The sequence below is a fragment of the Zootoca vivipara genome, chromosome 7, assembly GCF_963506605.1.
Source record: "Zootoca vivipara chromosome 7, rZooViv1.1, whole genome shotgun sequence".
NCBI classification, from domain to species: domain Eukaryota; kingdom Metazoa; phylum Chordata; class Lepidosauria; order Squamata; family Lacertidae; genus Zootoca; species Zootoca vivipara.
The window spans coordinates 76,367,126-76,392,797 of NC_083282.1; the positions used below are offsets into that span (position 1 = coordinate 76,367,126).

At 44.1% G+C, this 25,672-nt stretch overlaps 1 protein-coding gene across 6 annotated transcripts in view; it reads right to left on the minus strand.

Moving 5' to 3' along the window:
* The window catches only part of SULF2 (sulfatase 2), a 294,763-nt gene extending 271,716 nt beyond the window's left edge, over positions 1-23,047 (minus strand). The window contains exons 1-2 of one of the 6 annotated variants that reach the window (XM_035124104.2): positions 22,944-22,983; positions 5,622-5,696 (exon numbers count right to left, since the gene is read on the minus strand). The gene's annotated coding sequence lies outside the window, so the exon portion shown is untranslated. Of the gene's footprint in view, positions 1-891; positions 4,184-5,621; positions 5,697-22,554; positions 22,697-22,943 lie in introns of those variants that run through there. The other 5 variants (XM_035124102.2, XM_060277289.1, XM_035124105.2 and 2 more) reach the window with 5 other exon arrangements.
* Positions 23,048-25,672: the final 2,625 nt, after the last annotated feature.

Sequence of the window (25,672 nt, forward strand, 5' to 3'; positions counted from 1 at the left end):
ATTCCAGGAACACGCATCAGGGCATTTCATATATCTGGTTGTTTTAATAATCTTCAGAGAGATATAAATAGATAGCATGCTCAGATGAAGACTCTGGAACTTAAAGCAAAGTCATCTTACCACAAAAAGGAGAAAGTTAAAACCAGAGCATGTGTAAGATTGTGAAATAGTGGAATTATTATTGATTGGGACCATTTGTCAGAAGAAGGGATTGTCTTCAAGAGAAGTCACGAATCTGACACAAGCCCATTTAAGGCAACAGACTCTGGACTAAACCTTTTCCCTCTTCACAGAACCAAAACCACTTCTGCACACAGAGAAGACTAACTTTCAAAGACTCCACCTACCCAAAGAATGCTTGACCTTTAAACATTTTGATATTGTCAGCAACCAATTTGGAACAATTCTCTTGAAACAGAGAGGAGCATGTTCTACACAGAGCAGTTGTTGATCTAGTCTTTTGGTTGGAATGAGATATATAACCAGATACTCATACTATCATGGGCTTTAAGAGGTAAATATTCACTCTTATGACAGAAAGTGCCAGGCTTTGGGGAGAGGTGTGTCACCTGATTCAAGGAACTACTAACTGTGAGACCAGTGCTCAAATCCCCACTCAAACATGAAGCTCACTTGGACGACTTTGGACCAGGACCAGTCTCTCAGCCTCACAGGGTTGTTGTGAGGATAAAAAGGGGAGGGGCAGAAGCATGTCTTTGGAGGAAAGATGGGATACATAAACAAACAAACAAACAAACAAACATTCTGAAGCTCCAAGACCCAATAGGAAAACCAGCTATCATTATATGAGGAAAACTGTTACAGTAGTGAAGGGTTGACACAACTCAACAGCATTGGGGAATTGTGTAAGCATGTCTTTATAGAACTCACTTGTCTAAGATGAAAATCTCAAGGCTGGTTGCTGTTCAGACTCACTGGCTCTTGAGGTTGATCTCGTTGCAACACTATGTGGTAAAATCCCATGGCACTGCAGTTCCGTCCTCTCTTACCTATGCTCTTAAGATTATGCATGTCTCACATTTCTTTCCTGGGATTTCTGCTAATATTAAATAAAGCCCAATTCCTGTTCTTACCTGCTACCTGTTCTACCTTGCCTGCTTACCGTAACTGCTGCTTATTTGACTTGAAAGCTAGTGTGGTTTAACAGTTACAGTGCCAGACTAGAAGTGGAGAGATCCTGGTGTGAATGTTCTCTGAATGATCTATTCACACTATTTCAGCTCACAGGGTTTTTGTTGCTATGAAATGAGAGGATGCTGCCTCTAAAACATATTGCAAGCTACCCTAAATTCCTAGAAGAAAGGCTGAGATTATAGTGTAAATAATAATTTATTTAAGACACATGACTCAGACTGAATACAATTCAATATTCTGGTAAAATTCTTACAAGGGTGTGCATGAAGTCACAGTAAAACAGTCATCTGAGTCCATATAAATAGCCAAATTACCCCTGGTGTGTGCTCTCTAATACTACAAAATTTTGGTCAATGGGTATCATCGTGTTGGGACACAAGTGGCGCTGTGGGTTAAACCACAGAGCCTAGGGCTTGCCGATCAGAAGCTCAGTGGTTCGAATCCCCACGACGGGGTGAGCTCCCGTTGCTCGGTCCCTGCTCCTGCCAACCTAGCAGTTCGAAAGCACATCAAAGTGCAAGTAGATAAATAGATACCACTCCAGCGGGAAAGTAAACAGCATTTCCATGTGCTGCTCTGGTTCGCCAGAAGCGCCTTTGTCATGCACATGACCTGGAAGTTGTATGCCGGCTCCCTTGTCCAATAACGCGAGATGAGCAAACAACCCCAGAGTCGGTCATGACTGGACCTAATGGTCAGGGGTCCCTTTACCTTTACCTTTATCATCGTGTCAGTTTTACTCTGTTTCCCCAGATTTCTGATCATGCACAAGAGTGTAATGAAATTATCTTTACTACTTGGCAGAATACTACATTGAGTAGATGAGGTCAACAATCAAGAAGTCATCTAGTCACCCACGCAGGTTCAGAGACAATGCCAAACAGCCAATCAGCTCATGGGAAGTTACCACTTGGTAAAATAGTCACCTGCATTCATACAGGCAAGCACTCTTATTCTTGGTATTTTGCCAGGCAACATCACTCTCTTCCCTGAACAAATGATTGCTGTGATTGCAAACAATCTGTCTGGAGCTGTTCCAATGCAGTCTTCTGGATCAGACTTCCCAGCCCAGGGAACACAGATAAAGCACCCATATTGCATGTACATATTCTCCTGTTGGATTAGGAGTGATGATTTGTTTGCGCTAAGTCTCAACTGAAAATCTGTCTTGGCACATTCACCTCAACTCTAAGAGGGGCTATGTGCACTTATAAACCTTTCTCTTATTAGTCAGCATTAGCTGCTTCCTGCTCATTTCTGTGCCATTTATTGTGCGCTAAATGGAACAATTCTTGCTTATTAAATAAAAATGAAAATCCAACAATTGATGGTAAAAAGAGAGAGAGAGAGAAGCTTAATTTTACTAAGCCAAATATCCTAAAATTATTATTTGTTCAAACTGATGGGAAGTCTCTTTAGGATAGCAACCACTCAGCATAACATCTTCATCTTGAATTCTCTCTAACTGATTGCAAAGATCAAATACCCTTAAAAAAAAATCACCAGAAAGAAACCAACTACAGATACTTATGTACAACTAAAATACGGAGAATTCTTAACTGTACATAAGCTATCATTTCAATGGACCATGAAGGCAACTTTCCCCTTACTGGTATCACAGCACTAGCTCTGACCTGACAAAAGTAGATTTATTACTATACTAACAAAGATGTTAGAGATGCAGTAGGATAGGCACCTCTCCTGATTCCACTTACTTTATATACCTTACTACTGTAGTCCATGCACTGGTAACCTGAATACTGGATTACTGCAATGCACTCTATGTTGTTACCACCAACACATGATACCATCAAAATAAATGAAGTGACTTCCCATCTGTTACTCGACTAGGCTGAAGGTACTTGCCTTACCTGGTATGTCCCAGCTCAATCACTGAGATTATTTGGGGAAGCACTATTAGTTGTCCCCCACAGACCAGAAAACAACTTATGCTACTGAGTCATGCAATCAGTGTAGTGGACCCAACACTACAGAACTCCCTCCCATTAGAAAGCAGGCAGGCACTGTCCCTACTAAGTTTCAGGTGCCAGGTGAAAAGAAAATTGATTCAGGAAGCCTTTTCACCAAGGATGCTGTTCTGATGTTCTATTCCTGTTCTAAATTTTGTATGTTTTTATTTGAGAACCAGATGAGTTGAATCTATTTTATTCTTCAAGGAAACATTTTATAACACAGAAAGCACAATTTTCTTGAGTGTGCTGGAGACAGGGAGCATAAAATGTTCACATGCCACACTAAGTCTGATTAAACCACAATGTGTACCAGCGCACATAGCCAGAGAACCCTCTTTACACAAGGCAAGGGGTTGGCTTAATATTCTTTCTGAATCACGGGTGGTTGTTTCTTTTGCCCCAACCAACCATGGATTGCTGCCCAGCCCTGAACCATGGTTTGTGGTTGGCTTTGTAATAATGTAATACAGTGGTGCCTCGCTAGACGAATTTAATTCGTTCCACGGGTCTTTTCTTATAACGAAAAATTCGTCTAGTGAATCCCATAGGAATACATTGATTTTTTTTGGATTTTTTTTGCCCATAGGAACACATTAATTGAATTTCAATGCATTCCTATGGGAAACCACGATTCGCTAGACGAATTTTTCGTAAAACGAATTCGTCTAGCGAGGCAACCTCCGCTGGAAAAAACCTTTCGTTAAGCGGAAATTTCGTTAAGCAGGGCATTCGTTAAGCGAGGCACCACTGTAATGGTATCTTAAGTTGAAGCAAACCATCAAACTTGGGCCATAGCTCAATGGTAGTTCATCTGCTTCACATACAGAAGGTCCTAGGTCCAAACCCTAGCATCTCCAGGAAAGGCTGGGAGAGACATAGGACCATTAGGCTATTGTTCCATCTAGTTCATTATTGTACTGACTGGCAGAAGCTTTCAAGATAGGAGACTTTCCTAGTCCTTCCCGGAGATACCAGGGACTGAACCTGGGACCTTTTGCATACAAAGCATGTGCTCTGGATCTGAACCAGGGCCAGGGCTGTCTCAAGCAGGTCGGGTGCCCTAGCGCTGAGGTGCAGAGATTGCTCCGGCGCCCTCGCAGCACGGCTTCCGCGCGGCTTTGCCGTGCGGCCCCCCGGCGCCCCACGCCACCGGGACCACACCTAGAACCGGGCCTGACCAGGGCCCTTCTCTAAAACAGCTAAATGCATACTGTGCCTAACTGAAAGAAACTGGTTGAAATACGATCTTTTTATTATTATATGATGTCTTAACTCAGTTTGGCATATTTGCAAGAGAATGCACTTACACCAAAGTGTTACACTTATTATTCAATTCTCAGAGCTCACCGTTTTACTTCAAATGGGTCATAAAGAAATAATCTGCAATTTAATTTTCATGTAAAAATTCGTTTTCTGAATGCGTCAAACCAACACCATCCACATACAAGAAGGAGGCATCATCAGGGTTGTGGGAAATTCAAGATTTGAAGAAGTACTTTTTTGAGCCCTGATGACGGGGGAAATCCCTTAGAATAGTTCAATAAGGACAGAGCATGATCAGTGGTCATGGAACACTGAGTGCCTGTTTGGGATGGATGGAAACCAACCAGGAGAAAAGGAAATAGAGTTCCTTGGAAAGGCAGAAACCTGGAAATAACCACTGTGCACTTCAGGTTTCACTTTTGTTTCTAAATGTGGAACAATAGAACAAAGAGGCTAGAAGGGGTTTAGGGAAAGTCAACTGCCTTAATGGATCACACAGAGTATCGCAAACAGAAGGCAGGAGCAACCCAAATAAACCTTGCGAGAATTGCCACCAGCACAAGGAATTTGCTTAGAAAACACACCCACATACAGTGTTACTTCTGATTACAAACACTCCTGGTTACAAACGCTTCAGGTTACCAGCTCTGCTAACCTGGAAGTAGCTGCTCCTGGTTGCCAACTTTGCCCCAGGATGTGAACGAAAATTGTGCGCTAGAGGCACACGCGCAGCGGGAGGCCCCATTAGCGAAAGTGCGCCTCAAGATAAGAATGGTTTCAGCTTAAGAACGGACCTTAAGAACGGGATTAAGTTCGTAACCAGAGGTACCACTGTATAAACAAGTAGCACACTTATTGCTAGAATACTTTATATAAAAAGTAGGTCTTGCACAAATAAATTTGCAGTGGAGTTGAGCCAATGCAAGTATTTTTCTTAATTTAAAATGTAGTCAAGACAATGCATCATTCTATTACAGAACAAATAATCTTCAGGATCTGCTTTTTAAAAGATCATGTAGGATACACTAATGTTTTGCCCAGGCTACAGAATTCTGGCAGCAAATATCCAACAAGTTTAGAAAGCAACTGAGTGTTTCATTATCTCCTTAATCACACCATAAAAGTATAGCCTACTTCCAACATTTCAGCTTTGTGATGAAAAAATATATCGGCTGTATTTTTGCATATACCTACAGGAGGGGGGGGGGTTCAAAACAATATATCACTTACTTGGGAGGAAAACATGAAATATCCACCTCATCATGCCATTTTTATTCTCAGAGCAGCTACCTGGTAAATACTGACCTAAAAATAAAAATAAAGAATGCTGTCAGGGCACAGTATGTCTGATGGGTTCTCTCATCTACGTACATTTGATATACTGCCTTCTATCATTGCTTGTGCTAATGCTCCACAATTTGAGACTGGCTGCTCCTGCTTTGCTGAAAGCTATTAAGGACTTATAGCAAAATTCCAGCTTAAACTGAAGAAAGTAGGAAAAACCACTGGGCCAGTAAGATACAATCTGAATCAAATCCCTTATGAATACACAGTGGAAGTGAGGAACAGGTTTAAGGATTTAGATTTGGTGGACAGAGTGCCTGAAGAACTATGGATGGAGGCTCGTAACATTATACAGGAGGCAGCAATGAAAACCATCCCAAGGAAAAGGAAATGCAAGAAAGCAAAATGGCTGTCCAACGAGGCCTTACAAATAGCGGAGGAGAGGAGGCAAGCAAAATGCAAGGGAGATAGGGAAAGATACAGGAAACTGAATGCAGATTTCCAAAAAACAGCAAGGAGAGACAAGAGGGTCTTCTTAAATGAGCAATGCAAAGAAATAGAGGAAAACAATAGAATGGGGAAAACCAGAGATCTGTTCAAGAAAATTGGAGATATGAAAGGAACATTTCGTACAAAGATTACCATAATCAAGGACAAAAGTGGTAAGGACCTAACAGAAGCAGAAGACATCAAGAAGAGGTGGCAAGAATACACAGAGGAATTATACCAGAAAGATATGGAGGTCTCGTACACCTCAGGTAGTGTGGTTGCTGACCTTGAGCCAGACATCTTGGAGAGTGAAGTCAAATGGGCCTTAGAAAGCATTGCTAATAACAAGGCCAGTGGAAGTGATGATATTCCAGCTGAACTGTTTAAAATTTTAAAAGATGATGCTGTTAAGGTGCTACACCCAATATGCCAGCAAGTTTGGAAAACTCAGCAATGGCCAGAGGATTGGAGAAGATCAGTCTACATCCCAATTCCAAAGAAGGGCAGTGCCAAAGAATGCTCCAACTACCGCACAATTGCGCTCATTTCACACGCTAGCAAGGTTATGCTTAAAATTCTACAAGGCAGGCTTAGGCAGTATGTGGACCGAGAACTCCCAGAAGTGCAAGCTGGATTTCGAAAGGGCAGAGGAACCAGAGACCAAATAGCAAACATGCGCTGGATTATGGAGAAAGCTAGAGAGTTCCAGAAAAACGTCTACTTCTGCTTCATTGACTATGCAAAAGCCTTTGACTGTGTCGACCACAGCAAACTATGGCAAGTTCTTAAAGAAATGGGAGTGCCTGATCACCTCATCTGTCTCCTGAGAAATCTCTATGTGGGACAAGAAGCTACAGTTAGAACTGGATATGGAACAACTGATTGGTTCAAAATTGGGAAAGGAGTACGACAAGGTTGTATATTGTCTCCCTGCTTATTTAACTTATATGCAGAATTCATCATGCGAAAGGCTGGACTAGATTAATCCCAAGACGGAATTAAGATTGCTGGAAGAAATATCAACAACCTCAGATATGCAGATGACACAACCTTGATGGCAGAAAGCGAGGAGGAATTAAAGGACCTTTTAATGAGGGTGAAAGAGGAGAGCGCAAAATATGGTCTGAAGCTCAACATCAAAAAAACCAAGATCATGGCCACTGGTCCCATCACCTCCTGGCAAATAGAAGGGGAAGAAATGGAGGCAGTGAGAGATTTTACTTTCTTGGGCTCCTTGATCACTGCAGATGGTGACAGCAGTCATGAAATTAAAAGACGCCTGCTTCTTGGGAGAAAAGCAATGACAAACCTAGACAGCATCTTAAAAAGCAGAGACATCACCTTGCCGACAAAGGTCCGTATAGTTAAAGCTATGGTTTTCCCAGTAGTGATGTATGGAAGTGAGAGTTGGACCATAAAGAAGGCTGATCGCCGAAGAATTGATGCTTTTGAATTATGGTGCTGGAGGAGACTCTTGAGAGTCCCATGGACTGCAAGAAGATCAAACCTATCCATTCTTAAGGAAATCAGCCCTGAGTGCTCCCTGGAAGGACGGATCGTGAAGCTGAGGCTCCAATACTTTGGCCACCTCATGAGAAGAGAAGAATCCTTGGAAAAGACCCTGATGTTGGGAAAGATTGAGGGCACAAGGAGAAGGGGACGACAGAGGACAAGATGGTTGGACAGTGTTCTCGAAGCTACGAACATGAGTTTGACCAAACTGCGGGAGGCAGTGCAAGACAGGAGTGCCTGGCGTGCTATGGTCCATGGGGTCACGAAGAGTCGGACACGACTAAACGACTAAACAACAATTAAGGACTATTTGTCTTTTCAAGCTAAATATTCAGACGTATTATATAAACAATCATTCCTAAACTACAGCCCAACTTGAGAAGTGCTTAGTCTGCAGGAAACTCACCTCCTGCTGAGCATGCTTAGGATTAGCAGCTGTCAGGATGGTGTAGTGGTTGCTCATGAGTAACAACACCAAACTCCAACCTGAACATTTACAGGTTTGATGTGCATAATATGTACAGTGCAGAGCTACAAGTTCATGTCTGTCTCAGTCACTCGCAGAATCCGGGAGTGCCCCCTTCCAGTTTCGACCCCAACATAATAACTTGGGCACCTCTAGCCTCCACCTCCACAGAAGTAGTGTCTCCCTCTGAGCCCTCTTAGCTAAGGTGGTGCAAGGGCTCAGAGACAGCATCCTGGAGCCCTCTCTCCCCCATGATGTCCACCGCCCTCTCCTGCTGGACATTTGGCTGCTTTCCCGGCTGGACGAGGTGCTGCTCGAGAGAAGGGGCCGAGGCTCCCTATACAGTGGTGCCTCGCTAGACGAAATTAATTCATTCCACGGGTCTTTTCTTATAACGAAAAATTCATCTAGTGAATCCCATAGGAATGCATTGAATTTTTTTTTTTGCCTATAGGAACACATTAATTGAATTTCAATGCATTCCTATGGGAATCTGCGATTCGCTAGACGAATTTTTCGTAAAACAAATTCGTCTAGCGATGCAACCTCCGCTCGAAAAATCATTTCGTTAAGCGGAAATTTAGTTAAGCAGGGCATTCGTTAAGCGAGGCACCACTGTACCCCAATCTCCTGTCTCCCTCCTCCCGCGGACCCTGTGGGCAGCCCCTGACAGAAGCCTCACACCCTTTTCGCATTTTCCATTGTTTGCCGTCAAATGCACACTCAGAAGAAGTGGCAGCCAATTCCCATAAATGCCCAGTACCTGGGGTGGCAAGTGGCCTGGGTGGCAGGTTAGTGGGGCAATAAACATCATGCTGCCCTGCCTCTGATGATGACACAGATGCAGGAGAGAGAGGAAGAAGTTTGGTGTGCTGCAGCACATGCTCAATTACTCCTCTCCCTGCATTACCTCTCCTCTATCTGTGCCTTGTGCAGAACCCAGAGTGAAGCTAATAGGAGAAAAGGGTTTTCATAAGGGTTTTAAAAAGAAATTGCAAATCAGTGCAGAAATATGGAGAACTGAATTTAATACGGGGGGGGGGGCACAAGAAACGGACAGAACCGAAACTAATGGCCCCTTCCATCCCTACTTCCAGGATTGCTTCTCCTACTTGCACCAAGAGAGGAAGGAGCAGCTACCAGGCAGTGTGCACTAGGTAAACCACAAGAAAGCAGAAAATCTGGTTTATCCTTATATATGAACACGGCCAATTAATTAGTTAGGTGGCCAATTCTCCATGAGCGTTGTGAAATCTGGGAAGAAAAATAAGGGTGTCATATTTAGGGTGGCACGCCATGCTGCTCAACCCATAATAGGCAGACTGCAAAATTGTATTTTGTGCTTATGAAGAAAAATTCAGGTAACCATAAAATTCAGTTAAGCCACAAGGACAGCACAGCAGTAGTTTTACAAAGTAGCCCTCAGTGGCCTGCTTTAGCCATCCATCACTATTATTTGCCTTTGACATGGGGAGAGATTATTCAACTGGGCAACAGCAGGAGTAAGCATAGACCAACGCTTAGCACCAATTTCTGAATCTCTTGAGAAGAAAAGAACCAGACAATGATGAGATTAGCAACTGTGTGGGAGTATCAGTGAATGAACTGTGTTCCAGAGCCAACTAAGGAATCACTCAAATATGGGGAGGGGGATTCTAACTGCCTGCCCTTTTCTCAGCTGTCACAATAAACTGAAACACTAGTATACCACTTCTCATGAACTCGTTGTTTTAAAAATATTCATTATCTTGTAAAGTTTGAATGAAGTCCCCACACAACCATGTATGCTTAGGGGATGTGAGGAGCAGTTTCCCATGGACCCATTAGTTTGAGCAGATTTGAGCTAAGAACACAAAACTGCTTTGCTGGATTAAACCAAGGGTCCATCTAGTGCAGCATTCTCCTTCTATCAGTTGCCAATTGATGACATTTGCATCATACCTTTCCCCCTTAAGATGCTTCACTTAGAGCAGGCGTCCCCAAACTTTGGCCCTCCAGATGTTTGGGACTACAATTACCATCTTCCCCGACCACTGGTCCTGTTAGCTAGGGATCATGGGAGTTGTAGGCCAAAACATCTGGAGGGCCACAGTTTGGGGATGCCTGACTTAGAGGCTTTGAATCAGCAAATTCTTATTAGTGAAGCAGAGTCACAGTACTTCCAGAGCCAAAGTCTGTACTTGAGGAAAAGTAAACTCCATGCTACAAGGAAATCCCTGTGGGAAATCCCTAGAAATTGCTAAAAGGGGATTAGATATCACTATAAAATAATGTCACTAGGTTGCAGTCAATTATGCCAAACTATGATGCTATTTTGTGACTAGTGAGCCTCAGTAATTTATAGTCATCCGAGGCGGGGCCTGAAGACAGAATGTTTGAGAACCCCTATAGATGACCGACTTAGTCCAGTTCAATTTTAAACTTTTGTATAGTCCTGTCTGAAAATGCTCTCGGAGGAAAAAATGGGACTGAAAGATGTATATCATCTCTTTGTCCCTCTAAGACACAAGTGTCCTGTAATAATGGCATGTGCTGTCATGAAATAGAATGCTACCCAGAAGCAAAGTCTAGGCAGGTACAGATGAAAGCAACAGAAGATCTATAATTCACAGCATCTTGAAGAGGACCAAAAAAGAGAACAAAACCAACATGATACTTAATTATCAGACTGTTGAAGCTCATTAGATGATGCAAGAAATCAATTTGCTTATTTCTGCATGCTGAAGATTCCACCTAAACATTAGGGAGAACTTCCTGACAGTAAGAGCTGTTCAGCAGTAGAATTTGCTGCCAAGGAGTGTGGTGGAGTCTCCTTCTTTGGAGGTCTTTAAGCAGAGGCTTGACAGGCATATGTCAGGAATGCTTTGATGGTGTTTCCTGCTTGGCAGGGGGTTGGACTGGACGGCCCTTGTGGTCTCTTCCAACTCTATGATTCTATGATTCTATGAAAATGATATGTTCCTTGTTTGGAAAAGGTCCCAAGTTCAAATCTTGGCATCTCCTAGTAGAGCTATAAAAAAAGTCCCATCTGGTCTGACACCCTGCAGAGCTTCTGCCACTCAGTGTTGGCAGTACTGAGCTACATGGGCTACTGGTCTGACTTAGACAGCTTCCTGAGTTAATGTCAGTGGTAGCTGGTGCCCAGTGGGACAAGTTGGGCAGAGATCAACAGCAGGTAGACCCAGAGCCAATGGAGTCAGCTAATTCTGGTTTTGCCCCTATCTTTCCCTGGGCTGTGTTCTTAAGGAGCAACACTGAGACTAAGGAAGAAGCCCTGGAACTGGATACAAGGAAGAAGACAAGCAGGTGGAAGCTGGCTGAAGGCAGGCTAAGATTGGTGGGGCCCCATTTGCCCTAATGTACCAACCTCTGCTTGTTACTATGCTTATACTTGTGTCACAACTACTCATTTTTTTGTCTAGGGCAAGTTGCTTTATGTATATCACTTTGGGACCCAGCATCACACAAACACATGGAGGGGGGGGAGAGAGGGGGGGGGAGAGAGAGAGAGAACAGATAAGATGCCTAAATAGGTATCACCGCTGGACTGCCCTCTGTTGAAAACCATTTGGTCAAACTTGGGTTAAAGATGGGAGGAGGCAGCATGAGGCTTTTTCACATAGCATCAAACCGAATTTTGGTGCTAAGTGTGAAAAAGCTCATTGACAAAATGAAGTAGCTTATGGGAGGAGATGGAGGTCAAAATGAGAACTTAATACTATGGTTTCATTTGTGCAGCCCACAAAGTGCAGTACTGAATCAAAATCAGGTATCTGTAATAAAGCACATGGTTCTAAATCTGCCAGAGTCCTGTTCAGAAATGATCAAATGAAGTGGCCAAGTAAACGAAACAGAGAAAGTGTCAAAATAATAAAAGTACACAGGATTCTTGAATGTTGAATGCATATTTTATTCTGTCTTAATGGAAACAAATAATGAGAGTTGGTTATAGGAATATAGTAACTTGTGAAGCACAATATAAAAAGCCTTCCCATTAATTAGTGCCAGGAGGAAGAAGCTCAAAAATGAACCTGAGAGTAGTATGTGCACAGGATGGACATCCAACACCCTTTTAAAACCATCAAGCAGACATGGAGACAGTAATCACAGTTAAGTATTTTCATACGGTAAAAGTCTGCTTAGATCAAGCCAGAACAGGACTACTCTTGGCTGATTTTGTGCCATGCAATTCTGCTAGCCACATGCAATATTGAGGTGTCAAAGCATTGCCTGCACCCATCAATCACCCACCCAAACACTTCGGATCAGTGATGAGCATACTCCTCTCAACTTGATTTGGAATTAAGTTAGCATTTTCAAGTGTATCTTTGGAGAACACTTGGGGAGGGGAATCCTCCCCCACTCAAGTGCTCTACCACTGATTCATAATGCTTTTGCAAAGTAATCATCTACAGTCCCCTCACTATTACAAAACCACTTTAACAAGCATCTTGGAGCAGATACAGCCTGTGGCAAATGAAGTTTCTGAAAAGTAATGGAATTTGTTCACATTTGAGGGCAAGAAACACATTACATCAAAACATTGTTTTGCATTTGTTTGTTTCATTTTTCTTTAACCAAACAATGACTGCAGGAACCAACACTAAAGCTCTAGCCAAAGGAAGTTAGCACACCAGTGGGTAACCATTCTAGTTTTATGTAAGTTTTTTTTAATTATCTCCCCTTCCAGCAGTTTAGCCTGTATGCAAAATAGTGTCTCACTTTTCTCCACCTTAACAAGTCTCCAGAAACAAAAAGCCCTGTTCCCTGTCAGTATCATGAATGAATTAACCCTTTCCCCCTGCACAATAGTCCCAATATATCTCACACACTCCTGTCCCAAACTGCTACCGTACTTGTTCCAAGAGGAAAGCTCTATCTCTGCTTTAGTAACTAAATTTGGTCGAGGTAATACATGCATTATTATCCCTTTCTATTCTGTAGCGACCACAAAGTCATTTTGTTTCTTCCAAATAATTTCATACAGTACTGAATTATTATTGCCTTTAAATCTTTTTACAAATAAACATCTGAATTTCTGCAACAGTGTGATTATTGTCAGCTCCCCAAAAGTGGCTCAGTAATAATAGACAGCAATAAATTCCACAGGTTACCCAAGCTAATGTTATTCCACCTTTGTGCATACTGCTTTCTTCAGGTAACATTCTTTAACAGTTAGCTTTCCCACATGTAAGACATGTGTACATGTTCATATGTTTTCTAGTTACAGGTAGGTAACCGTGTTGGTCTTCTGTAGTCGAAACAAACAAACAAAAATTCCTTCCAGTAGCACCTTAGAGACCAACTAAGTTTGTCATTGGTATGAACTTTCGTATGCATCCCAGATGTGTGGATGCACATGAAAGCTCATACCAATGACAAACTTAGTTGGTCTCTAAAGTGCTACTGGAAGGAATTCTTTTCATATGTTTTCTGACACTCTGCCAGATCTGGCAATACTGTCCACACCACAAAAGACAGAGTTTTCATACCACCAGTCCTATGAAGTTGTCTGGGTTGTTCTCACAATGTATGGACAAATCTGGTTCTTGATAAAAACACAGTGATTTCACTGACCTTAAGCAGTTACTCCACAGACAGAAAGCCAGCAAATGAAAAAGTAGTCTTGCTGAATGTTGTGATCTGTTGCGGATCCTTTTATCTCCAGTGAGAACTGGAGGAAAGCTTTCCCCATTGGAGCTAAGATTTAATTGGATTGCCCAATGGCCCCAGTTTTCCTCAGGTAGGTTTGCTGTTACACATAAATTATTTAATAGCAACCATGATGTGAGCTTCCAGTTTAATCCACTGTGCAATTATTTAACCAAACATTTGGCAAATGACCCATGGCTGTTAATATGAAAAACATGAAGAGACGGGTCCAGAATTGTTCAAGAGATTATAGCATGGGAGTTAATTGGAGTTATGGCACTTCTTTCTGCTGCGCAGTGCTAGAGCACTTGTTCAACAAAACCAAGACAAATCCCAATTCAACAGGAGTGCTCAGGGGGGGGGGAAAAGGTAAAAGGGACAAATCAAGTATGTAAAATAGTCTTGGGCACTCTTCACTGATGTGAAAAGAATATAACGAATGCTTCATTGCTCAATGGGAGAATATTTCATTCTTGCCAGGGGACAGGTTTACAAAGGATGATATTTACATTTTCCTGCAACCTCTAATTTTCCCATTCATCATTTGCCAGAGCCTGAAGAACTTACGCAGTGCGTGGAATGTTTGCATATGCTTAATGATCCTTTCACCAAACAAATGCCTCAGATGCAAATGAGGAAATTAGTTAATATTGCTGATGCTGCTACTTTAGAACCATTAATATCACACTGCATCTCCAATTTACACAGGCCTGGATAATGGCGTGAAGGCACAAGATGTTACAACTGCCTAAGCCAAGCAGATCTGGGCATGATAGCTGCCTGGATAGGCCACCTGAGAACTATGTGTACACCATTCTCAGCAATTTGGAGGAAGGGATTTAAGCAAAACAAATAAATCCTGCCACAAGTTAAGGAGAAGAAACCTTCCATTTGTGAAACTGGTTCCAAGTTAGAGGATCAGGGTCACACAATGAAACACAGTACACAAGCTAATATAGCAAAGATGTAAAAGGGTATACTGAGATGGGGAAGGTTTCTTGACCGGTACAGTGGTGCCTCACTAGACGAATTTAATTCGTTCCACGGGTCAATTCGTGTAACGAATTTTTCGTCTAGCGAGTTTCCCATAGGAATGCAGTGAAATTTAATCAATGCGTTCCTATGGGCTCTGGGGGACTGGCCCCGTCCGATGCCGGCTGTGTGCGAGTTGGCGGTGGGGAGAAGCACTCTTCTCCCAGCCGCTGCCTCGCCTGCCTTCCCTGGCATGGGACAGGGCTTCGGAGAAGGTCTCCGAAGCCACGTCCCATGCCGGCTGTGTGTGGCAAGGCGGCAGCCAGGAGAAGCGCTCTTCTCCTGGCCGCCACCTCGCCTGCCTTCCCCGGCATGAGACGCGGCTTCGGAGACCTCCGAAGCTGCGCCCCATGCCGGCTGTGCGCAGCGAGGCAACGGCCGGGAGAAGCACTCTTCTCCCGGCCGCCACCTTGCCTGCCTTCCCCGGCATGAGACGCGGCTTCGGAGACCTCCGAAGCTGCGTCCCATGCCGGCTGTGCGCACCAAGAGGCGGCGGCCGGGAGAAGAGCTTCTCCCCGCCACCTCCTGCCTGCCTTCCCCGACATGGGGCGCAGCTTCGGAGACCTCTGAAGCTGCGGCCCGTGCCGGCTGTGTGGCGGGGAGAAGCTCTTCTCCTCACTGCCACCTCCCGCCTGGATCAGACAGGCGGCGGGGGGGGGGGAATCTTTGCTTTCTTCCCATGCTAGTGTTCCACTGGTCTTTGCCGGTTGCTCCTCACTGCTCGTGGCAACCGGCAGAGACTAGTGGAACACAAAGGGGAACCAGCTGTAGCAAGGGAAGAAGGTCAGCGCCTCTCAGCTGATCTTCCTTTGCCTTCTTCCCTTGCTACAGCTGGTTCCCCTTTCCTCGCCACCTCCCGCCCCACTCGCCACTCTTCTCTCAGACACCGCCTCGCCTGCTTTCCCTGACATGAGACACAGCTTCGGAGACCTCCGAAGCCACGTCCCATGCCGGCTGTGTGCATGCCGGCAGCTGATCTTCCTTTGCCTTCTTTCCTTGCTACAGCTGGTTCCCCTTTCGTAGACAAATGCCCCTTTCGCTAGACAAATGTAGGTTTTGTGATCGGACGTTTTTATGGCCATGCTTCGCAAGACGAAGCGGTGGCCATAGAAAACCTCGCCATCTTGTGAGGCAACCTCCGATCGCAAAACCTATTCGTTAAGCGAAAAATTCGTCTTACAGGGCATATATCTAGAGAGGCACCACTGTATTTGTATTTTGTGCCTGCTGTTTGCTTCAATCTATTTTATTCTTCTTCGATTGGTTTAAAAGAATGTGTAAACCACTTTGAGTTCTTTAGAACTCAAGGCTTAGCCTTTAGGCTTAGCAAATCTATATCATGCTTGTGTTTGTGGCAGCAAAACACCCTTATCTAAAGCAGAATGTTTTAGGTGTGCAGCTGGCATATTCCACCAGAAGAGCACCAAAGTAGACAGAGGAGGCACCAGTGGCAAGCAGAGGAAGCAAAGTGTGAAGGTCAGATGCACACTATGTCAAAGATTTCAAACTGAAATGTTAAAAGAATGGGGAAAGAAAGAAGTAGCAGCAACTTGATTGAGGGTGCCACACACTTGCTGAGGATGTTCAGACTGAGGTATCCTAGCAGTGGAAAATTCACTCTGAGGAACAACAGTTCCTCCACCACTGTTTCCCCACCTTCTGTTTTGGATTGCAACTGACAATTTGACAGTGGGAGAAGATTAATGCATTTAAATTTCTATTTGCATGTTTTGTATACATGTATTATATTTCCAAGTATATTCCTTGCCTGTAAAAATCCATGCAGATGCCAGTTTCAGTGGAGTCATTATTTTTGTCACTTAGGTTACACTTTGCAATTTTCCAGTACAGATTTACAGACCAGCTTACAAGGAACCATGTGGCAAGAAAAGTTCATTTGAACAGCTGTTTTCAAACAACCAACACTAAAGTTGTAGCCAAAGGAAGTTAGCACACCAGTGGGTAACCATTCTAGTTTTATGTAAGTTTTTTTTATTATCTCCCCTTCCTGCAGTTTAGCTTGTATGCAAAATAGTGTCTCACTTTTCTCCGCCTTAACAAGTCTCCAGAAACAAAAAGCATCTTCTGAACAACAGAACCCCAAGTTGCACCTAGTGTGCACCTGGTGCAGTGAGATATGGAGATCTGAAAGTAATAAGAGGATTCTAAGTCACAGTCTAATGAAAGCACAACAACCATCTGCCTATTACATAGTGCAATGCAAAAGCTCATCTGCATTTTGAGAGGCCTCTTAATATTCCACAAGCAAAGAATTGCTCAGTCCCTGAATTTTACAGAGGCACAAGACAGCAGCAAAGCAAGAATTAAAAGAAAAGCAATCCAGGAGTTTACTACAAAGTGCAATATTTACTGATTCCACTCTGCACAAAAATGTATCGTAATCCTAAGAGTGATTAAAACACTTCTGTTGCTACATAGGATTAAAAGCTTGCCTACCACTGGCAGATCAGAAGCAGGATAAGAGGCAGGGACTACATTAAATACACCTAACATACAATGGGACCTTGCATGTCTCTGTTCCACAAGCTATTCTGTCTCTAAGCAGTACATTTTTACAAGGCTTTCTATGTCACTGTTTATTTTCTGGAATGCCGCAGAAGATGAGATGAATACAGCTTGGAGCTCTGCATATATTACAGATGATATTGTGTTGGGGAACCTGTGGCTGGGTTACAATCTCCACCATCCCTGGCCACTCCCCATATGATCACATTCAGATGCAATGTGAAGTCATTAACCATAATTAAAATGGCTCGAGAAGCTTACACACAAGCAACACACCTTGGTTTCAGATGGTGGCTTGTCTGGAGAGAAACACACTGCAAGCACCAGTCCAGATGTAATACTAAGCCAGATGCTCTGTGGTTCACTTCCCCCACTCAAATAAGCAAAGCATGAGAGTTTGGGCAGCATGCACAAACACACAGCTTGTGCACAGGCGAAGTTGTCTAATCATAGTTAATCACAGAATTGTAGATTTAGAAGGGATCGAAGGGTCCTCTAGTTCAACCCCCTGCAATGCAGGAATCTCAGCTAAAGCATCCAAGACAGAGGACCACCCAGCCGCTGATGAAATACCTCCAAAGAGAGTCCACAACCTCCCAAGGGAGACTGTTTCACTGTTGAACAGCTCTTACTGCCAGAAAGTTCTTCTGTTACGTTTAGGCGGAATCTCCTTCCTTGTAGGTTTGAATCCTACTCTTCAGAGCAGGAGAAAACAAGCATGTGTTAACTTCGGAACGTGGTATATTAATATCAACACTGAGCAGCCTAAGACAAAAAAAGTCTGGTCCCTGACTCAAGTTGACTGCAGTATAAATTTAAACACAACACAGCATAACAGAAGGTGGTAAATGCAAGAATTAAATACAGTTGGGTGTGTGAACTAAGAGATTAAACCCAGTGGGTTTTAATGCACTGTTTTCTATGAGATAAGTAAGGTATGCCTAACACATATCAGGCTAGTAAGGGGGTTAAGGCAGGCTTCCTCAACATTGACCCTCCATATGTTTTTGGATTATAACTCCCATGATCCCTAGCGAGCAGGACCAGTGGTCAGAGATGATGGGAATTGTAGTCTCAAAACATCTGGAGGGCCGAGGTTGAGGAAGCCTGGGGTAGAGGATAGAGAGGGGTGTGTGAGTGTGTGTAGAGAATTGTCTATAGCACAAAGACTAGTTTCTGACTCTGGCTCCACCTACTTGTTGCCCACAAAAGGTTGTCCTGAGGGGGAATGCCCCCCCCCATTTTTAATCTGTGGTTCACATACAGACCACAGCACTGTGTCTGTAAAAGCATGCCACCATATATCAAGGTCCTCCGCCTATTCTCCATTAGACCAATTTCTTCAATCAAATAATCACTGAACCACTTTGGACTCACCTTTATTGCTTTAATGAAGTTTCTCTCCACACCCCTGCCGCTCACTGGCAATTTCCAACCTCTTTCCCCATTCCTCCCTTCCCCAGTTCCCTCCTTCCTCACCCTTGGTGGAAACTAGATAGCATGTTCTCTGGGCCAGATATGCATCACTTCGATGCTCTGTGCTGTATACAACCCAGTACTGTTATCAAATGTTAAGTAGGTGGAGACCTCACAATTTCTCTGTGACATAATGAAAGTATCTATGGCATTCTGAACCACAGAGAACATTAAAAGGGATGGAAGCTTCCCCCAGATAATTCAACCCACTTCAGGACATCCTACACCTCTGATGACTGGCTTCAAACATATGGAAGCTTCTAAAAAAGTGCTTCCACGTGGCAGCAATTCAAGAAGAGGGAGGTAACATTTAGAAGTCCTTACACCGTGTGCTTTTCAAATCTGGGGAGCAGCATTTCCAGATTGGTGGCACTTGTTCCTAGTGGCAGCTGGCAGGCACTGGCATAGAAGCTTTCTGGATGAGTGAAATAACACTGGTCCCAACCCAGAGGCTTGTGGCAACATAGATAAAAGAAAGAAAAATATCTCAATATCCCCAGTCCAGATATAGTCCAATCTGAGAGGAATAGCGGTACCTCAGTGTGTCTGTGTGTCTGCTTTAAAAACTTCTTAAATGGCCCAATGCTAAAAGGAAGGCTGCAGCTATCACCTTATTTTCCAGCCATGCTTCTGGGCTCTGCCACCAATCCTGCTACAATCCAGAAGCATTGTAGGGCAACTCAAGATGGTGGCAACTGCGGGAATTCAGCTCTGCACTTCTCCTATCAATGCTGGGTCATGGAATTTTTTGTATTTTTTTTAAAGTACTGATATTTACTGCTTATTAGTAAACTTGCATTAGTGGTGATGGAGGGTCACCAGAGAATCTTGCCCAGACCTCACTCAAATTTGCCATCACGTAACCTCCTTTTAATTTTTTCAGGCTTAAAATTTCCCATGTATATTTTCCTGCTACAATTGGTTTTTTTAAATGGTTTTTTATCATGCTTTTTAGCAACTGCAAATCATCACAAAAATCCTGGACTGAAGGGCAGTACAGAAATGTTTTAAGTAACACATTAAAATAGTACTTGAGATTCAGCCATGTGCAACGGCCTGGTGTAATTCACAGGCTTGTTTACACATTGCCTGAAAAGTGATGACATCCTGGAGAAGTATCATTTCTAGTTACACAATGAGATAGTACCCAAGTTTGTAACCCTGAAACCATCAACCCACTATCTACACTGGCAAGGAAGCACGGGCTGACTCAGCCAAATATGTATGCTCATCACTTGTGACTTCCAGCTTGGAATACTTTAAAATGTAGCCTCCTGGCCCAGGAAATGACTAAAAGGATTAAGCATTGCACTTTATAAGTTGTTTGCTTTTCCTTTAAACATGTCAGTAGAGCAACAATGTACATAGCAAGGGTAAAAAACAATGTTTCAATTCCACTTTCTCTCTCTCTCTCTTTTTAAGGGACTTATTCTTGTACAGTACTAGCAACTAGACTCTGTAGCGGTGGATTTCTCTATCTGGTGTTAATTCCCTGGAACAGGTGGAAAGTGCAAGTTGTTAGAGAGGGTGAGCCAACAGAGCTGTCAATCACAGTTCTCCACCCATGGCTTCACACCAAACAAAGCATGCAAGAAATTTTTTCCAGTGTATTTCTATACGCAGAACAATCTCTTGGCAAGTCCCTCACCCTCCGCTTTCCTCTGGGGTATAACAGTGCAGTCCAATGTATGTGTACTGAGAGTTAAGTCCTGCTGAATTTTATGGGATTTGTATAGGATAAGAGACCAGTGATATAGATAGCATGTACATTGGGAAACACAGGAAAGCTCTGCCACTGTAGATGCACTGGAATATCCCAATCAGTACAAGAGTACAAGAGATCCTTCAGTTATATTCTAATAAAGGAATTCTATATTGTTCCTATACGTCATATACAACTCAACAGAAATGCTGAACATAAAAAGCCCTACTAAATACGTTCTGCAAACACCTGTGGTAAAGTGTACTTTTATCCCTCCCTCATTGCTTGTTCTCTTCACACAAAAGTCTCAGAATACTTGGACGTTCATGTCAGTATGCTGTGTCCAAGAAATTCAGGCTTACCTGATAAATAAGCCCTACTGTACTGTTTGGGATTTACTTTTGAGTAGACCTGCATAGCTTTGGATTGTCAGGCTGTGAACCAAGGATGCTTAACACTTATTTTGATTTTTTGACTTTCTTTAGTATTTTGGTTTGATGCCTGTTTTTAGACAAACTGCACAGGAAGATGGTGGACAAACCTTCATCAGCATTTTTAAAACAGGGGTTGGATACAGCAGTGAATTACCTCAACAAAGGGTTGGGCAAGAAGACCCTTCTAACTCTACAATTCTTTGTGATTCTTACCATATGTGTACATTGCTTTATGCACCTGGAGTAGAAAATTGTATATATTGAAACAAGAACAAAACAAAATTTATAGAAATAACAAACATTTCGTAGGTGTGCCACACATCCATCTGTTCCACTTTGTAATTCCACAACTGGTAATTCTCAGCTGAACTGTGTGAACCAACTGCAGCGAAATAGTTTATGAAGAAGTGATATGGAAGTTTTGTCTTTGATGTTTTGATCGGGGTGGCTCCATCCCACTTTTGCATCACTTCTTGATGTTGCAGTCATCAGGTGATGCACATGCATGTCCAAACAGGCCTTTGATCACCTGGAGGTAATACGACTGTTACCTACTACACCCAGATCTGTGGGAACCCATAGGTTTCTTGACTTGGTGGAAGAGTGTCATATTGTCATGCTCAATGTCTTGACCATAGCTGCCAAGTTATCCCTTTTTTTAAGGGATTTTCCATTATGCTGAATAGGCTTCCTCGCGAGAAAAGGGAAAACTTGGCAGCTATGGTCTTGACTCCATACAATGCACTAGGATGCAACTCAGGTTAGCTGGACAACCCTGATGCTCACAATGTACCCTTAATCACCACTGGTTTTTTCAATCCCTGCCTGCTGGCTGAAAGCCATTTCTCTGTCTTGAGCACACTGGGTTCCCCCACCCCAATGCTTAGTGACAGCTCACAGGGAACAACCACAATCGCAATGAATTTATCTGCACCTGTTGATGCAGTCTGCAGCATATATACAAGTCTCAATAGATTGTGACAGGACAACACCTCAAATGGTATGGTGTACGGGCTGCAACCAGGATTCAAACCTGCCAAATGCTGACATGACAGGAGGCAGGCAAAAACCACTCTGCATGGGCTTCTGCATCTCTTTTTAAATATTAATTCAAATGTCCCTCATATTAAAAAGACAATGAGGAGGGTGGAGACCTGCAGCCTACAATGTTGGGGAGCGGTGTCAACCAAGGCTGCAATCCTATACTCTCCTGACTGGAGAGGAAGCCTGAAAGCAATAGGAAGCATTGATGGATTTCTGCTGTTTAAGACCTCGAAGGGGAACCTGCCTGGAGGAGAGCTGGCCAGGAAAAGCCAGGTCTTTCTCAGGATTTATCCTGAACCCGCCCTCGTCTAAAAAGACACCACAGCGTGCCGGGAGGCGGGAAGCGAAGATTTTGCCTTCTCTCACCCCATCGGTTTGGAGGAGAAGAAAGCAAAAGCAGCAGCAGCAGCAGCAGCAGCGCGCCTATCTCGGCCTCGCTCGGTGCCTCAAGCGCAGCAACAAGGTCATCTTTCCGAAGCGAGGACCAGACAGCGGCAGCGAGGGCGCGCGGGGTTTGTTCCCATCCAGCCGAGCCAATGAACTTACCTCAGGCGGCCCCCTCCCCGCCGGCGAGCGGGCGAGTAACTCCTCTCGCAGCCGGGCCAAGGCGGCGCTTGTTTGACTCGCCGACTTAAGTGGACGGAGGCGGGGCCGGCGGCGCTGCTTGGCCCGGCGGCAACAGAGCCCGAGCGAGCGGCAGGGGCGCCCCCTCAGCCCGGAGCGGCGAGAGAGGGCAGCAGGCGAAGAGGTGCCCGCGAGCCAAGGCGCGGGCAAGGTAATGCAAAGCGGCGCTCGCGCCCTGCAGGACCACACAGCTGCTTCTTGGACTCGGTCCCGCCCTCCCTCCCGGCCGGCCTGCGCTGCGCTGCGCGGGGGGCTCCCGACCAGCCAGCCTGAGAGCGCGCGCGGGCGGGACGCGCCGGAGGAGAGAATACCTTGAACCATCTGTTGCAAAGCGCCTCCTTTCCTCCAGGGCTGCAGAGGGGCCTCCACGTCGGACTCCCTCTCCTCGCCCCCCCCCCACGCCGTCGTCCCGCAGACCCATCCAATCAACGGGGGTGGGGAGGGAGGGACGCAGGGTGAAGCGGGATTATCTGCAGATGCCGGACTCGCTGAGCGCAGTCACGTTTCGCGCCCTCATCCCGCCCCCCTTCTTCCCAACTTTTGTATGCACCTGCTAAGTCCAGCCTGCTCTCCCAGCCCCCCAACCCCTTCCCCAACCGCGTGTGCTTGGAGCTTCGGGGTCGCGGGTTTTGCCAAACGGGAAAAAGAGAGGGAATTGTTGTGCCTCTTCTTCCTGCCACGGTCCAGATCCTAATATATATAGCCTTTTCCTCATGCACTCAACAGCATCTTAAAATTAGCACAAAACAAAACAAAACAAAAAAACAAAAACAAAAACAAAAACAAAACAACCCAAAAAAGACACCTTACGAGAAGGCAATCCAGGCAGCGTTTTATCCAGCGCCTGTTTTATCAGCCCTTTTCCTTGTCGAGTTGCATGTGCGTTTCTTGCACATCTGACCTCAAAGCACATTCTTCCCCTCCAAGAATTCCAGGCCTTGTGGGTTGCAGGGGATTGCTGGGAAGTGAACTGGGTTATTGTGGGTGACTGGGAATTGTTTACTCTGCCAAGTGCAGCGCCCGGATTTTATTTTTTGTAAATTTATTTATTTGGTTTTTCAATTTAAAGTTTTACAATCACATATCCAACATACGGCAATAAAAACAAGATCCCATAGAATCTCCTGGACTTCTCCTGCATCTTTTATAATAATCCAAATATTTTACATCTCAATTATATCCAAAATTCACCATTAAACTCCAAGTGTTACTCCAATCCTACTAACGATTTTAACTGTTTACAATGATTTTTAAGATAAATTATAATTTCCCCCCATTCCTTATTAAAATTTTAGTCTTCCTGATTTCCGATTCTTCTGGTCATTTCACCATTTTGGCATAATCCATCAATTTAATCTGCCATTCTTCTCTGGTTGGGACTTTATCTTCTTTCCATCTCTGGGCCAATAACATCCGCGCAGCCATGGTTGCATATACATAAACCATCTTTTCTGCTCCATTGGGATTTCGGCATCTAGAATTCCTAAAAGAAAGGCTTTGGGGCGCATGGAATTCTTTGAGGGAAGGAACATGCTTCAAATGTGCTTTAAACGAAGTTTAAAGGTATAGCCAGGTTTTCTGAAGTTACTCAGAGTGTGTGTGCTAACTTCCTGAGCTTTAATGATGCTTACAAGAAGGGAGGCTAATGGTCGCTTTTGATTTGGAGTGCAAGGGTGAAAGCATACTGGCCCAGGAAAGTACCAAGGCAATGGAGGTTGGTCCATTAGGGCGGATGGGCCCTGCCCCACCGATTTCAGTTTGCCCTCAGCCAGTGGCTGCATTTTATTTATTTATTTCTCAAAATGTAACACTTTGCCTCTCAGCCAAGCAAATTATATACAAAAAAAAAAACTTTTCTCATACGAAACATAATCAAATGAATTTTTAAAAATATGGATGGGGGAGCCTGTCGATATTAGTAGGCGACATTCCGGTCATCCCTGACTATTGGCCATGCTGGTTGGGATGGATGGATGGGAGCCAGGAGTGGCTTTCAACTAGCAGAGATTGAAAAGCTTTGACCTGGTGGGCTAATTTCATACCACTCTCCAAGTTTGCAGAATGGATTTGTCCACATGATAAGGTCTTTTTAGCAAGTGGTGTTTAAGAATTATTTCATTCACTGGGCCTTCTGGTGTGCCCAGCTAACCTGAGTTTTATCCTAGTGCAATTGTGTCGAAGGAAGAGGTTGAACATGTCAACATGAAACATAAAATCCCATCATGTTAAGTAACTAAAGGTTCCTGCTGGCCTGCTTGGTGTGCTGGTCAACTATTGTATTACCTCCAGATGATAAAGGGCCTGTTTACCCCATTTATCTTGCTGCCTCCTATGCCTGGAACTTAATACCTGTGTGGTGTCATCTTTCTCCTCCTTATACTGAGACTGACCATTGGTCTACCCAGCTCAATGTTGTCTACACCACAGTTTGCTGACATTTTGGGGCCCATGGGCCCATTCGCAAACTAGAGGAACAAGCACAGTACAACCTATTCAGTGGCAACCACTGGCCTACAATGACTGGCAGCAGTTCTCCAGGCTTTCAGACAGGTGACATGCCCATCCCTACCAGGAGATGCCAGGGATTGGACTTGGGACCTTCTGCACACAAAACAGTTGCCCTTCTGCTGAGCTATGGTTGGAGCAGACCCAAGAGTCCACCTGGTCCAACACTGTTGCCAAATGAAAAGCAAACAAGATAATTTTCTTGTGAAGCCTGGATAGCTCAGTTGGCTAGAGCATGGTGCTGATAACACCAAGGTTGCAGGTTCAGTTCCTGTGGGGCAGCTGCCTATTCCTGCATTGCAGGGGGTTGGACTTGATGATCCTCAGGGTCATTTCCAACTTTACAGCTCTGTGATTCTAAGACCTGAAGGCATCACTCTTGTCACACACACCCATTGATTTTCTCCAGAATTTGCTATTCAGAGGCATACTAACTTGTAACATAGAGGTTCTATATAGCTATGCTAGCCAATATCTGTTAATAATTGTCCAATGCATTGTCTGATCCCCCTTTAAAGCCACCTAACAGTGAAAT